This window comes from Eurosta solidaginis, chromosome 2 (assembly GCF_040869045.1).
Source record: "Eurosta solidaginis isolate ZX-2024a chromosome 2, ASM4086904v1, whole genome shotgun sequence".
In the NCBI taxonomy this organism is placed as follows: Eukaryota; Metazoa; Arthropoda; class Insecta; order Diptera; family Tephritidae; genus Eurosta; species Eurosta solidaginis.
The window spans coordinates 145,698,190-145,714,424 of record NC_090320.1 but is presented as its reverse complement, the minus strand read 5'-3'; the positions used below and the strand labels follow the sequence as shown (position 1 = coordinate 145,714,424).

The 16,235-nt window shown below is 36.7% G+C and overlaps 1 pseudogene; it reads right to left on the bottom strand.

Moving 5' to 3' along the window:
- Nucleotides 1-5,705: 5,705 nt before the first annotated feature.
- On the bottom strand, nucleotides 5,706-6,737 carry LOC137241676 (cysteine desulfurase, mitochondrial-like; annotated as a pseudogene).
- Between the last annotated feature and the right edge of the window lie 9,498 nt (nucleotides 6,738-16,235).

Below are 16,235 nucleotides of genomic sequence, written 5' to 3'. Positions count from 1 at the left end.
GAAACATAAGTATTTTCCATTATCACATAGCTGGCAACACTATTCACCATCATCATGTGTTTAATTGCAACAACGAAAAAAGCGACAATAGTACCGACCGTTTCTTCGTGAATAACATTAAAACGATAAAAAAAAATATAGGCCCCTATTATGAGCATTTTTCGAACTTCTATCTTCGCTGGCTATCGAACATCGAAAATCGAATTTGAACTTGATATAATGACATCTAATCTCTGCCGAAATTTTCGATGTGTATCTAATTTTGATGCGAATAGAAATTTGTTGTCGACGATTTATCGAATTAGAAGAAAATTGTTCGAAACGTAAGTTTTTTGTGTTTATCTTCTACTTTTTTGCTACCTATGTTGTGTTTATCTTCTACTTTTTTGAACAATATGGATCACATTGTTGTGAATTTATATTTTTCCCTACCTATTGTGTTGCGAATAAGTAGCAGATGTGTCAGAAAAACTCTAAGGAACAGGCTTACTAACTCACTCACTAGTAGCATATATATACATACATAACATTACTATTACTGCGACCATCGATTTAACAGTGGATATATTATGTTAGCGAGGGTGTTTCTATAGCCGCCTATGTATGATTTTCTGGGACATGTATTACTATTCCGTCACAGCCATGGTACAATAACCAGGTTTTTTCGTTCGATGCTGGTTATAAAATGTCAAACTTGGTTTATGTTTACGTTTTTTGTTTATTTATATTTGTTGTGAATATTTAATATTTCTTAGTTGTTTTCAAACATTTTACTAATTAATACAAAAGAATTTCTTTTTACACGGAAATAAGAAAACTTTCTCGCACTAGGCGTCACTGATTGAGGTAAGTAATTATTGAATCAAAAGCTTGCAATGTAAATTATTTACTTTTCATTTAGAAGTTGGTAATACCGCGGTGCTGCGTAAAGCGCCAGCTGTTTCAACAGGCGCTACCATTCGCACAACGCGCAATGCTGGGAATAGCATAGGGCCAAACGCTGCCTCATCCGGTATGGTACTTCATGTATCTAATCAACCAACATCAAGTAATGCACATCAAGTTGTGGAGCGGTAGCAAAGAAATCCAATGCTATGGATTTCCCAGCTTCACCAACAACGGGAAAATCAAAAAAGAGTGCAACACCACGTACACCAGTAGATGAAGATATACTGCCATCTGGTGCACATATTCCCTTGACACATATACAATCCTATTCTGCATTTCGATTACGTTCCCGTTCTACGCTCCGCTTTAATCGAAGTTTGGTATTCTGTATTACGACAGAATCGTAAAGAGAAGAGGAAGAGCAAATGATTTTTCGAAATCAGCTGTTGGTACGGAATGTATGAACATTGGAACAAAATAAATTAGGGAAAATTTGTAAAAAAAAAACACTGAAAAACGTTTATATTTTATTATCCACGCCATTTTGTACAAAAAAAACAATAGAATATATGCCGCAGTGTTATATTTTTTTGAGTGAAGAGCTTTCATAATTGTAAGTGTGTTTTTGTCGTTCTTTTGGCCAATTCCCTGCCGCGGCCACCAAGTTTTGTTAAAACGGATTCCTGCATGAATATAGTTGACATTTTCTGAATTCTAAGGATGCTAATTTCATTGCACTGGCCTAAAATACTTTATAAAAGTTTATTTATTCTTTCCGCAAGGATTGTTTACGTTTTCGCTTCACCTTCCTCTACGCCGGCAGCTTGCTTTGGCATATAACTGGACCCAACGAACAGACACAAATTATATCTGTCTATTATAATGGAATCAATAGCCGCGGCATTATTTATGGAGTTTGAAAGCAATGCATACGAAAATTGCCAGGCGAGAATGGAAAGGCAAATATTGCGAAATTTGTGTAATCCATTTGAGATGAGTGACGAATTGTAAGAAATTGAACTTAAAAGTGGTAAAGTTTAATGACTTATTTTCTTATTTAGGTTCAAAAAACTTTCGACGTAACAAGGATGCTTTCAAGTATGTGTTAGATACTTTTTCGGGGCAAATACGTCCAAGAACTTCGACATCGACATGTTGTTTTTGACCTGGAAACATATAAAAAAGCCTTCTACATTTCTTAATAAGTTTTACTTACATTTTTGTTAAACTCTGTTATAAATTAATAAAAAAATAAAAAGAAAATATTTTTCCGCCAACTAATTTGCAACTTAGAAAAACGGAACTACGATCGAAATGCAGAATACAAAAAATCGAACGATTCGAAGTTGGATCGAAAAAGATTGGAACACAGAATACCAATATTGCCAAATCGAAAAAATTCCAATCCAAGTCGACATGCAGAATAGGGCTGATAGCTGCAAAATATCGCACGCTCCGCAATGACTATGTGTCGGTAGCGAACCAAAGCAGTTCCCAAAAGCTGCAAACCTTACGAAAAGGAGAACTTGAAGCCAAAAATAGAAAAGCTGCAGATCAAGCAAATGCGCCAAAATTAACAGCGCAAGATTTTCCTTCATTGGGTGGTGAATGAATTTTCCCAGAATTGGCCAAAGGAAAAAAACCAGTCAGAGAAAAACTGCGTGAATTGGAGAATCGCAAAGCAAAGATGGCACCACCACCAATATTGGCAACAGAAACAATTAATAAACAAAACACGAATGCAACGAATAAAAAACAATCGGCAACAACAAATGGTAAAACCAATGCAAATGTTGTAGATCAAAATCACACCAAACAAAAAAAGAAGAAAATCAAATATAGACAATATTGTAAAGAATGTTAAAAATGATTGAGAGACGAACGCTGATGTGTAGTGTTGGATAGCAATTGTTCTTTATTGACGAAATTCGTTACTATTTATACAAAAGTTCTTAACCTACACATACATACTTACATTAATATTTACACACTAGAGGTGCATGACTGAATAATGAGAAATGGTTTGTCAGCAAATTATTATATGGACCTACATATTTTCAATATGATCCGCGCGTGACCAGTTTGGTATGACGCATCAATATATTGGCAAATGCGAATGAACTCATGGTGGTTATCTGAGTCAATTAGATATGAACGTTTGTTTGTAAGTATATTTGTAGCGTTAAGCGTGTTTAGTGAGATGAATTCCGCGCACTACTACAATATCATTTAACAGCAGCAAATGGTAAATGATAGGAATAAAGAAACCAAAAGCAACAATAATAACAGTAATAATAATTCAACCAATTTTGAAAACTTAGAAAGAAGCTATCCTTGGTCAATGGTAATGACGACGATAATAATGCAACGGAAACGCGCCCACCACTTGGATATGACATGTAATCTTCAAGCTAAGCACAATAAAGGACTTTAGTGGATCAGCATTACGGTAAATTCTATAGCAAAGTCTCTCAATAATCTAACGTTTACAAGTTCATTTGGAGAGCGGTATAGTATTACCCGCACTCGTTCATACATACATCCACCAGATGTAGCTTCAAGAAATCAGGTAATATTAAAACACATTCTACATTATACGCTTTATGTATAAAAAATGTATATATATTTTATATATTATCTATCATTGTAGTAACTCGTTCGCTTTTTCAAGATGCCTTAAACACGCCTGAAGGAATGATAGAATTTCGTTACATATCACACAAGTTTCGTGAAGGTGTCTTCAAGACTCAACCCTACTATGAGCATTGCCAAAATAAAACAAAATCAAGGTGTTATAACTACAAATGTAAACTAAAAATGTGAACCACAAACATGCACCAATGTGTGCATTTTGAGATTGAATTTTCTATATAATTTTAATAAAAAAAGAACTGTGATAAACTATACCGAACCACCATTAGTGCTCAACTTTAAGGAGCACCTATTTATGTATCCGCCCACCCTTAACCGTGCATCGCATTTTTAATTTACTGTTAGTGTGGTGTAATGCATTAAGATTTCATTTTATAATAACATAATTGAGAAAACTAAACAAATTTGCGAAATAGTAGCAACATTTTTTTTTAATTCTTTGCAAAAAAAGTTAAAGTATTTAATTAGTCCAAATGAAATTACTAAAATGTAACTTTAAATAAACATATGTACTGGAATACCTATCATATACATAACATAATCGAAATAAAAAATGGTGCCATACCATAACGCCCTAGCCATAATCATACCATAGCCAACCAATCGGTTTTTGGGTTTTTCGCAATATCCATAACCTAAAAATATTTGAGTTGGAGAATTTATTAACTTTTTGTAGATTTTGTTTATTGTTTGGGATACGTTTTGACTAAGAGACTTATTTTTTGTGGTATATGTTTGTAATTTTTTGCGTTCTCTTCATTTTTATGAAAATTTTACCATTTTTTGGTTAAGGCACCAATAACTGATGCCAATTAATATGGATAAGTAAAAATATGGTTATGTCTATGGCGGTATAACTATGTCAACTTTGCCATTTAGATAACAGTCATGGTTCAACTATTCAACTATATGGTTGAATTATCTCTACAGTAACAACCAAAATACAATTAACTTATTAAGACGAGATGTTTGCCATCATCCGGTGACAAAATCCTGAACCAGATAAATAATTTTGCATTTAAATGCAACAACAACGATTTGAGCCAGATAAATCCAGATAGAAGTCTGGTTCAATTTGTGAGCCAGATAATTTGTTAATTACTTCTTTTTAGTTTGGCAACGCTGCCTTTAATAAACCTACTTTTTCAAAAATAGATATCGCTGCTTAGCCTTTCGCCGTATGAGTTAAATAAAAAACAGCGGCGACATCTGCCTATCACATTTCACGTGTGCGAAAATTTCACGACATCTGCTCCTCAAGTCTATCAATGATCCAGAGCATTCCCGTGAGAATTGAGCGTGAGCCGAAGCTGTAAAACTCACTGCATGACGGCAGTTGTGTTGCTGAAAGCATCACAAGCAGTGGTTGTTCCTGATAATCTATTATAGTTTGCATTTATTTTCAAGACTCTCAATATTTTCTCCGTAAACGGTTTTTGTTAAATTACGAATACGAATCTTCATATTAAATTTATATTAAATACTTATCCTTATTATTGTTACATTAAAATATATACATCGAACTTTTTGTAAAAGTCTTTGATTTACTGTATATAAATATGTACTTAAATATATAAATGATAAATTTTAAGGTTAGAATATCTATTTCTTCTGTTGTAGATCCAAAGATTATTGGATTTCAATTTGGTGTCAACCTAGTTATTAAAACTTGCAGTGGCCAAAGCCTTTTGTTTTTTCCTCTATAGGTCTAGAAAAAAATCCCGAAACAGTCCAGAAACGATCCAAAAATAGTATAAAAAAAAAATGATTGCACAAACAGTGGGGCAAAAATAAAAAAACCTTGGTACGATATACCTCCAAACAGATTAAGATCCAGTTTGTGGTATTCTGCTTTTCACTTTTTTAAGGCAGAAATACATTCGCACGGCTTGCAAACCACTGCCGTGAGCCAACTCTGTTTTAGAAAATAAAGTCCACTAGAAAAAACATTTAACAATAGCGATAGCATTTCCAAACTTGATTTTAATACTTCAAAATAACGACCCTAGGCAGATAAAGTAAGAACTACATACTTCCTAAAAAGTTGTATCTTGCTTTACACTAAACTGGAACTTACATTCAATACATAAATATATACATAAAAAAATACATACAATACAAAACAGTCCCTAATTTATATATCATAAACATAATTAATGTTGCAACTATTGGATATTTTTCAAATCAATAGATAATGGAGACATTTCACGTAAACGTTCGACATATTTGATGCATTTATCGGCAATATAATCAACCTCTTCAATGATGGTAAGACGACCAATACCAAACCCATAAGCAATAAAATGCTTTCAAATTATCTACACAATTCAGTACGGTAAGCTCGTATACCTCATTGAACTATGTACCAAATCCCCATCAGTTCCAATCGCACGTAGTACGTACCAAGGTTCCAGTGATGTTGAAGTACATGTTAAGCCACTAGACAATGCCACATCTTTTAAGGCCATCAGTAATGATTCACCCTCAACATAAGCAAATTATAAGTTTAAACAAGCACTATACGTTTGCTCTGGATCACAATGACATATAACATGTGATAATCATGAAGTGATGCGATCATATAAACGTTGCGAAAGAAACTCTATCTATTTCTTATCATATTCCATTTCTTTGAGTGCAAGATCACATGCAGCACCAAATCAGTACAGGTACAATACCACTACGTATACCACGCTCTTGTCCACCACCACTCTGTATATAAAGTGCGGCAATACCCTTTGGACCATATAATTTATGGCCAGATATTGACATTAAATCAATGTTCATTGCATTAATTGGAATTTTGCCAACTGCTTGTGCTGCGTCGGTGTGAAAGAATATATTTCGTGAACGGAAAAGAGCTCTTATATAAGTAAACCAACTTTTACTAGTTAATTTTCTGTTTTAGTTTTCGGTTTGCTGACAAAAATTATAAATGATATTTTTCTTCTTCCATCACTTTTGACAGAAGAAATTGAAAGAACGATTGACAGTTTATGTACGAGCGGCAACAACAAAATACACAGGAAGGTTGAGTTTTCACTCATGCTTCTACCTGGTAATTGTACCATGGTCACAGCTTAAATAATACGCTCATTGCATTGGTTCATAGCATAGAAGCGATTAGTTCTTGTGATCATAGCTTTACAGCCCTATTCTGTACACTTGACAAATTTACCATCTTGCTTATTTGTCATGTTTGACAATTTGTAAAAAATAAAAAGCTTTTTCGCTGACAAATTGTAAATAAGTCAAACGCTCTTGATAATTTAATTTATACGTATAAATTTAAATTATAATTCTGTTATTGTGCAATCGAGAAAAAATTGAAGAACATTTATTACTTTTGCTATAATTGTGGGAAGATCCTCCTGGGGTTTTTGGGGGTAATTTCGGGATGGTGTTTGAAACTCCCTCGCGGTCCTCTCGGGGTCATTTAGAGGTCGTTCTGGAATCTTTTATGGGACTCTCTCGGGGTCATTTGCGTGATGTTCCGGGATGGTTTTGGGACTCCCTCGGGGTCATTGGGGGGACATTCTGGGATGGTTTTGGGCACTCCCTCGGGGTTATTTTTGGGGCATTCTGGGATGGTTTTGGGGACTCCCTCGGGTTCATTTGAGGGTCATTCCGGAATGGTTTTGGGGACTCCCCCGGGGCCATTTGGAGTTATTACTGGATGGTTTTGGGGACTCCCTCGGCGTCATTTGAGGGTCATTCCGTAATAGTTTTGGGGACTCCCCCGGGGTCATTTGGTGTTTATTCCAGCATGGTTTTCACGACTCCCTCGGGGTCATTTGAGAGTCATTCCGGAATTGTTTTGGGAACTTCCTCGGGGTCATTGGGGGATGGTTTTGGGGACACCCTCGGGCTCATTTCGGGGAACATTTTTGGGGACTTGTGGCATTACCACAATACAAGGTATTTGTATTTATGTAAATGCTAGAATGAGTCTAGCTTGAAATGTACAACCAAATGAATTTCACTTTCGACCACACGCAAATAACTCATAGCGGCATAGATAAGTTATATTGAACCCAGCGGGAAGCCGTATCCGTTTACAGTTGTTTAACCCGTATGCGTCACACTGAAAAGCTCAGGTATCGATCAGCATGACTGATCGACAGCGTCGATTTGTCAATGGGACTGCCCAAATATTATTACATAGTTAGGTAATAAGAATATTTGCTGACTTGGTATATAGAAATTATAATATAGTTATTTTTAGTGTGTAAGTATTGTATGTAAAAATTGTAATAGTATTGTAAGACATTTTTACTATAAAAGAGAAAGCATTTCTTAATAAAAGACAATCAGATTTCTGCGCTTAACACAAGCGCCCACCAAATCTATTTGTTTAATTTCCGTAAATATTATATGGCGATCCTGCCAGCTTGATCAGAAATTGGCAAAACTGCAAAAGATCTTGCTGGGGGAAAAGATCCTGACAAATCCGGCTAAAGATATGAAAGGTCCTGCCCAGTTTAAAATATAGAAACATTTTTTTTTCAGATCATGCTGGATAAAAATCCTACACCGAGGAAAAGGAGCAATAACTACATAGCCATCGAAAGCTAGATCAACCCAAGTCACGTTGTATGACTGTCATATATAGGGTATAACAATGTGCGTATACGAACGTAACAAAATGCAACCCTTTAAGAATAGAAGTCAAGATGTAATTAGTAATAAGAATAATGTACGAAGAGAATGGATAAATGGTCAGTAACTATCCAGAAAGCAAACCCACGAGTTGGTTACATTAACTGGCGACGAGACAAAAAAAAAACACGTGTGCTAATTTATCAAGCTGAAGAACTTATCGGAGTATGCCCACCGAATCACCGAATAATACGGGAGGAAGCACCGCTAATGTACAAAACGCGCCCACGAGCAACATGGCGGTCAATAACACTAATGCGAGAACAAATCTTTTTAACTTCGAAGCCTTCGACGCAAAAATTACTACATTTTCGCGTTGGGTAAAGCGATTAGAGACTGCAATGGCAATTCATGGAATAAGTGACTCCGCCGAAGTCCGGCGTAATCTCCTTTTGTATTACATTGGAGCAAATACGTACAATATCCTCTGTGACAAATTGCTGCCACAAATGCCAGAGGAAAAACAGTACGGTGAATTGGTATCAATGCTAAAAAACCATTTCGACCCTAAGCCTAACGAGATATTGGAAAACTACAGGTTTAATTCCAGGAAAAAAAATGGCGGTGAATCGTGCACAGAATTCATCACGGCACTTCGACGATTGGCAGTAGGTTGCAATTTTGGTGCATATTTAGATACTGCATTGAGGAATCAATTTGTGTTTGGTCTAACAAATCAACGAATTCAAAGTCGACTTTTAGAAGAAAAAACCTTCACGCTAGATCAAGCCATTAATTTAGCAATGGCAGTCGAAACGGCAGAAAAGGGAGGTGCAGAACTGCAGATTAAAGAAGGTGCAAAAGAAGGGGTAAATAAAATGGTTGAAAGAAAAAGCGGATACAAAGGTAAAACAAAAGGTAACATAAAAAAGTCATCAAATGATGGTAAAGAAGAAAAGCACCAATGTTTCCGCTGTGGCAACACTGCGCACACAGCGAAAGAGTGCACATACAAAGACGCAAAATGTCATTTCTGTAAGAAACGAGGGCACTTACGAAAAGTGTGTTTTCAAGAAAAGAAAAAGAAAATAAATCAAATAGACACAGTAGTGGAAAAAACTGTGGAAGAGTTACTGCAAGTTAACGAAAAAAGCGTAAACAATATACGACAAAAAATTAAGTGCGAGCTCAAAGTAAGCGGCGCCAACATACAATTTGAAGTAGATACAGGCTCGCCAGTATCAATAATTAATATGAAAGATGCAAAGAAACATTTTCCCAAATTAAAAGTATTCCCTACGGACACTGAGTTAATAAGCTATTGTGGCACTTCACTAAATTGTGTTGGGTATGTATGGGTTAGCGTAGAATTCCAGAATAATACAGTACCAGTGAAGCTATACATTGTGCGATCCGATCGAATGCCTCTACTCGGTAGGGAGTGGCTTCGCAGTATTAAGTTAAACTGGGGTGACGTAATGGAAAAACAGTTAACGTGCAACAAAGTCCATTCGACGCCATTAAAATCTAACAATGTTATTGAAATGCTAAAGGGCAAATATCCCGAAGTTTTTTCCCCTACAGTAGGTAAAATAACAGACATGCAAGCCAGATTGCACTTAAAGCCAAATGCTACACCGGAGTTTGTAAGAGCGCGAAGGGTGGCTTTTCCACTGTATGATGTGGTGGAAAAGGAAATAGACAGGCAAGTGGAAGAGGGGCTTCTTGTAAAAGTTGAACAGAGTGAATGGGCAACACCTTTAGTTGTAATACCCAAGAAACAGGGTGGCGTACGGATTTGCGGGGATTACAAGGTAACCCTTAATCCAGCTTTGGTAGTGGACCAGCACCCATTGCCCACAATCGATGAGCTATTTTCCAAAATGTCAGGTGGAAAGAAGTTTTCCAAGATCGATCTGTCGATGCATATCTACAATTAGAGGTGCACCCGGATGATCAAAAATTTATGACGCTGAGCACTCACAAAGGTTTATATCAACCCACGAGACTCATGTTTGGCATTGCCAGCGCACCCGCTAAGTGGCAACGGTTAATGGAACAGTTGGTGGGAGATATTCCCGGAGTGTCGGTATTTCTTGATGACATTAAGATCACAGCAGCCAACGATGAAGAACATATCTTTCGGCTAGACACAGTTTTTCAACGACTGCACAATCACAATATGCGTGTGAATATACAAAAGTGTGAATTTATGAAAGACCGTATAGAATATTGCGGATATGTGATTGATGAATGTGGTATACATAGGGTCAAAAGCAAAGTGGATGCTATACAAAAAATGAAAAAGCCTACAAACAAAGATGAAGTACGGGCGTTCTTGGGCCTAGTTAATTACTATGGCCGTTTTGTAAAAAACTTGAGCAACATCACCTATCCGCTAAATAAGCTGCTACAAAATGATGTAAAATTTGTATTCGACAAAAACTGCGAAAAAGCATTCGCTGAAGTGAAAGAGCAAATGCAGTCCAGTTTATTTTTATCACACTATGATCCAAAGCTGCCGGTGGTATTGGCTGTAGATGCCAGTCCCGTTGGAGTAGGTGCGGTCCTCAGCCACGTCTATGAGGACGGTTCGGAGAAACCTTTGCAATTTGCATCGCAGACCCTTGACAAAACGCAGCAAAAATATAGTCAAATTGATAAGGAAGCATATGCTATTATTTTCGGTGTTCGCAAATTTTACCAGTACTTGTATGGTAAACGTTTTATACTAGTAACGGACAATAAACCGATTTCACAAATATTTTCACCGCATAAGGGCTTGCCCCTGTTGTCAGCCACAAGAATGCAGCACTACGCAATATTTCTGGCACATTTCGATTTTGAAATTCGATTAAAACGATCCAAGGATAATGCTAATGCGGATGCAATGTCGCGATTACCGATTTCGGAGATTAATGGAAAGATAGAAGAGGTAGACATAATCGAGCAGGAGATGATAGATAATCTACCGGTTACTGCCAACGAGTTAAGAAAAAAAACTGAAGAGGATGACGAAGTAAAGATTCTGCTACAATGTTTGAAATTAGGAAGAGATGCGGACCCAAAACATCGTTTTGGAATCACTCAAACAGAATTCAGTCTACAACACGGTTGCTTAATGGGAGGTTTACGAGTGTATATACCAGCACCCTTACGAAAGAAAATTCTCGACGAGTTACATTGTGCGCATTTTGGAATTAGTAGGATGAAGAGCCTGGCAAGAGCATACTGCTGGTGGAACAGGATGGACAAAGACATTGAGGACCTAGTCTCGAATTGTTCAGAGTGCCAACTTTCTAGACCAAACGCAAAGCTAGTAAAGCCGGTTCACAGCTGGGTGGTTCCAAAGAAACCGTTTGAAAGAGTGCACGCCGACTTTGCAGGACCATTCATGAGTAAATACCTTTTCATTTTAATCGACGCTTTCAGTAAATGGCCTGAAGTACATATTGTACCGAACATGACAACGAGTATCATGATTCAGAAATGCCGAGAAATATTTTCCACGTTTGGAATCCCCGACGTTTTTGTTAGCGATCACGGAACGCAATTCGTTTCCAGTGAATTCCAAAATTTTTTGAAATTGAATGGGATTATCCACAAGATGGGAGCTCCATACCATCCCGCAACCAACGGCCAGGCGGAAAGGTTTGTCCAAACTATAAAAAATAAACTTAGAGCCTCGAAATGCAACGCGGTAGACATGAATTGCGAATTGACAAAGATCCTACTCGCATATAGAAGGGCAATTCATCCAGCTACCCAGAAGTCACCATCTATGCTTATGTTGGGTCGACAAATAAAATCGCGCATAGATTTACTACTACCACAAAACGCAGGAAAGCCGAGCGAACGTAAAATTGTAGAATCAAAATTTTCGATCGGAGAGAGAGTGGCGGCACGCGAGTACCTGGCAAAGGAAAAATGGCGTTTTGGAACGGTTATTGAGGTGTTAGGAGAGTTACATTTCAGTATTCGATTAGACGATGGTCGTATTTGGAAGAGACACGTTGATCAGTTAAGGAAAATCGGCAGTAAGACGAGCTTGGAAGTAGAGGACGACCAAACATCTGCTTCGAAACCTACAACATATCGGTTTGTATATCCTAATCCTAACCAAGATAAAAGTTTCATTCTAGGTTCGAGCCAGATTCAGGAATCACAGCCCTTATTGATAAATGAGTCGTCGCCACCAAAGCCGACAACGCAAGGAGCGTCAAACCCGGAAGGGGATGCCAATAAAGGAGTCGAAATAAGAGAGGCAGTAGATACCCCAGTTAACATTGAAGGTGACAATTTACGTCGACAATCAAAACGAACACGGAAAATACCACTACGTTTCCGACAATCATAATTTCAAATGTATCTAATGTATCAAATGTTCTATTTTCCATATCAATGTAAACGTACTTAGATTTATAAGCAAGGAAGCTTAATCCTTACACTAATGACATATGAATTAATAAATAAGTGAAGGATTAAGGAGGGGGAGAAGTGTCATATATAGGGTATAACAATGTGCGTATACGAACGTAACAAAATGCAACCCTTTAAGAATAGAAGTCAAGATGTAATTAGTAATAAGAATAATGTACGAAGAGAATGGATAAATGGTCAGTCACTATCCAGAAAGCAAACCCACGAGTTGGTTACATTAATGATTTCTAACAATAATATTTTAACGGACTACTACCATTAAGCATAAGGAAGCGAAATAACGGAAGCTCAATAATAAATTTGACTGGCAGCAAACGCACAGATGGAGTGGAATAAATATAATATCTGACTGGCGTCCACACTAACTAAAAGCATAATAACAAACCAGCAGGATATGATTGGCAGGACGACTGGCAGCGAATATTATGTATATTAAGTATGTTTAAATTATTTAAGTTTTTATAATAAATTGAGCGGCCTTAGGGACGCTTACCCATAAGCAAAAATTTAATTTTTGCTTAGGCATTTTTTTTAAGTCAGGAATTGTAATTCAAAATTAAAAGAATATTTCAAATTTGCAATGTTAAAAGGTAATTAAATTGTTCAGCTAAAATTTAAAGAACAATGATTTAAAAAAAAAGAATTAATTAAATGTTAAAAAAAGAAAAAATGAATTTAAAATTAAATGCCAAAATTTAAGTACGTAAATTGGAATGCCAGGGAAATATTGGGAACACCTCATTAAAAGGGAGGACAAAGTAATTTTAGATGCAGGAAAAGTAGATTATAAAAAAACAAAAACTACAATGGTTAAAGTCTTTTTGGAAGAAAATAGGAATGGAAAGGGAACCTACAATAGAAGACATTAAAAACCCTACGACCAAAGAAGAAGAAATAGCTAGGATGATAAGGATGATTTTCCCCGGTAGGGATCAATATTAAAATAATAATATCTCTCTCTATTTGTGAATAAATAAAAATGAAACAAAATCGCCTAGGAATAAAGTTTTAGTTATTTTGTTAAATTAGTTAAAAGAAGAAAAATATATATACTAAGCTATTAAATCATAACATTTTTTGAAATGTTGAAAATGTTAACCTCAATAAAAACATTTTAAGAAATATTTTAGAATAACAATTTTTATAATACAAAATTTATAAATAAAATGGAGTATCTATATAACTGTATAACTCAGCTAAATATTAAAGAAATAAACATTTAATTCCCCAAGCCCTTCGGCCATAAGTTAGATAAAAACAAGTAAGGAAGGCTAAGTTCGGGTGTAACCGAACATTACATACTCAGTTGAGAGCTGTGGAAACAAAGTAAGGGAAAATCACCATGTTGTTAAAATAACCTAGGGTAACCCTGGAATGTATTTGTATGACATGTGTATCAAATGGAAGGTATTAAAGAGTATTTTAAGAGGAAGTGGGCCATAGTTCTATAGATGGACGCCACTTAGGGATATCGCCATAAAGGTGGACCAGGCTTGACTCTAGAATTTGTTTGTACGATATGGGTATCAAATGAAATGTGTTAATGATAATTTTAAAAGGGAGTGGGCCTAAGTTCTATAGGTGGACGCCTTTTCGAGATATCGCCACAAAGGTGGACCAGGGGTGACTCTAGAATTTATTTTGTACGATATGGGTATCAAATGAAAGGTATTAATGAGTATTTTAAAAGGGCGTGGGCCTAAGTTCTATACATGCACGCCGTTTCGAGATATCGCCATAAAGATGGACCAGGGGTGACTCTAGAATTTGTTTGTACGATATGAGTATCAAATGAAAGGTGTTAATGAGTATTTTAAAAGGGCGTGGGCCTAAGTTCTATAGATGGACGCCGTTTCGAGATATCGCCATAAAGATGGACCAGGGGTTACTCTAGAATTTGTTTGTACGATATAAGTATCAAATGAAAGGTGTTAATGAGTATTTTAAAAGGGCGTGGGCCTTAGTTCGATAGGTGGACGCCTTTTCGAAATATCGCCATAAAGGTGGACCAGGGGTGACTCTAGAATTTGTTTGTACGGTATGGATATCAAATGAAAGGTGTTAATGAGTATTATAAAAGGGCGTGGGCCTTAGTTCTATAGGTGGACGCCTTTTCGAAATATCGCCATAAAGGTGGACCAGGGGTGACTCTAGAATTTGTTTGTACGATATGGGTATCAAATGAAAGGTACTAATGAGTATTTTAAAAGGGCGTGGGCCTTAGTTCTATAGGTGGACGCCTTTTCGGAATATCGCCATAAAGGTGGACCAGGGGTGACTCTAGAATTTGTTTGTACGATATGGGTATCAAATGAAAGGTGTTAATGAGTATTATAAAAGGGCGTGGGCCTTAGTTCTATAGGTGGACGCCTTTTCGAAATATCGCCATAAAGGTGGACCAGGGGTGACTCTAGAATTTGTTTGTACGATATGGGTATCAAATGAAAGGTGTTAATGAGTATTTTAAAAGGGCGTGGGCCTTAGTTCTATAGGTGGACGCCTTTTCGGAATATCGCCATAATGGTGGACCAGGGGTGACTCTAGAATTTGTTTTTACGATATGGGTATCAAATGAAAGGTGTTAATGAGTATTATAAAAGGGCGTGGGCCTTAGTTCTATAGGTGGACGCCTTTTCGAAATATCGCCATAAAGGTGGACCAGGGGTGACTCTAGAATTTGTTTGTACGATATGGGTATCAAATGAAAGGTGTTAATAAGTGTTTTAAAAGGGAGTGGGCCTTAGTTCTATAGGTGGACGCCTTTTCGGAATATCGTTATAAAAGTGGACCAGGGGTGACTCCAGAATGCGTTTGTACAATATGGGTATCAAACGAAAGGTGTTAATAAGTGTTTTAAAAGGGAGTGGGCATTAGTTCTATAGGTCGATGCCTTTTCGGAATATCGCCTTAAGGGTGGACCAGGGGTGACTCTAGAATTTGTTTGTACGATATAGGTATGAAATGAAAGGTGTTAATGAGTATTTTAAAAAGGTGTGGGCCTTAGTTCTATATGTGGACGCCTTTTCGAGATATCGCCATAAACGTGGACCAGGGGTGACTCTAGAATGTGTTTGTACGATATGGGTATCAAATGAAAGGTGTTAATAAGTGTTTTAAAAGGGAGTGGGCCTTAGTTCTATAGGTGGACGCCTTTTCGGAATATCGTTATAAAAGTGCACCAGTGGTGTCTCTAGAATGCGTTTGTACAATATGGGTATCAAATGAAAGGTGTTAATAAGTGTTTTAAAAGGGAGTGGGCCTTAGTTCTATAGGTGGACGCCTTTTCGGAATATAGTTATAAAAGTGGACCAGGGGTGACTTTAGAATGCGTTTGTACAATATGGGTATCAAATGAAAGGTGTTAATGAGTATTTTAAAAGGGCGCGGGCCTTAGTTCTATAGGTGGACGCTTTTTCGGAATATCGTTATAAAAGTGGACCAGTAGTGGAATTCACTAACTTATAACGATGCGATTTGTCGAGATTTTAATTAACGATTTTGTCGATTGTACTATTCACTAACTTAGTTTTAACGACTCGCAATAAATTACATTTAAAATAGTAGAAATGTGGCAGCACAGCTTAACGAAACCTAAAAAATGCGAAAAGCACAAAAGGAATGCCAAAAATAAACAAATTCCCTATACTAACTGCTTT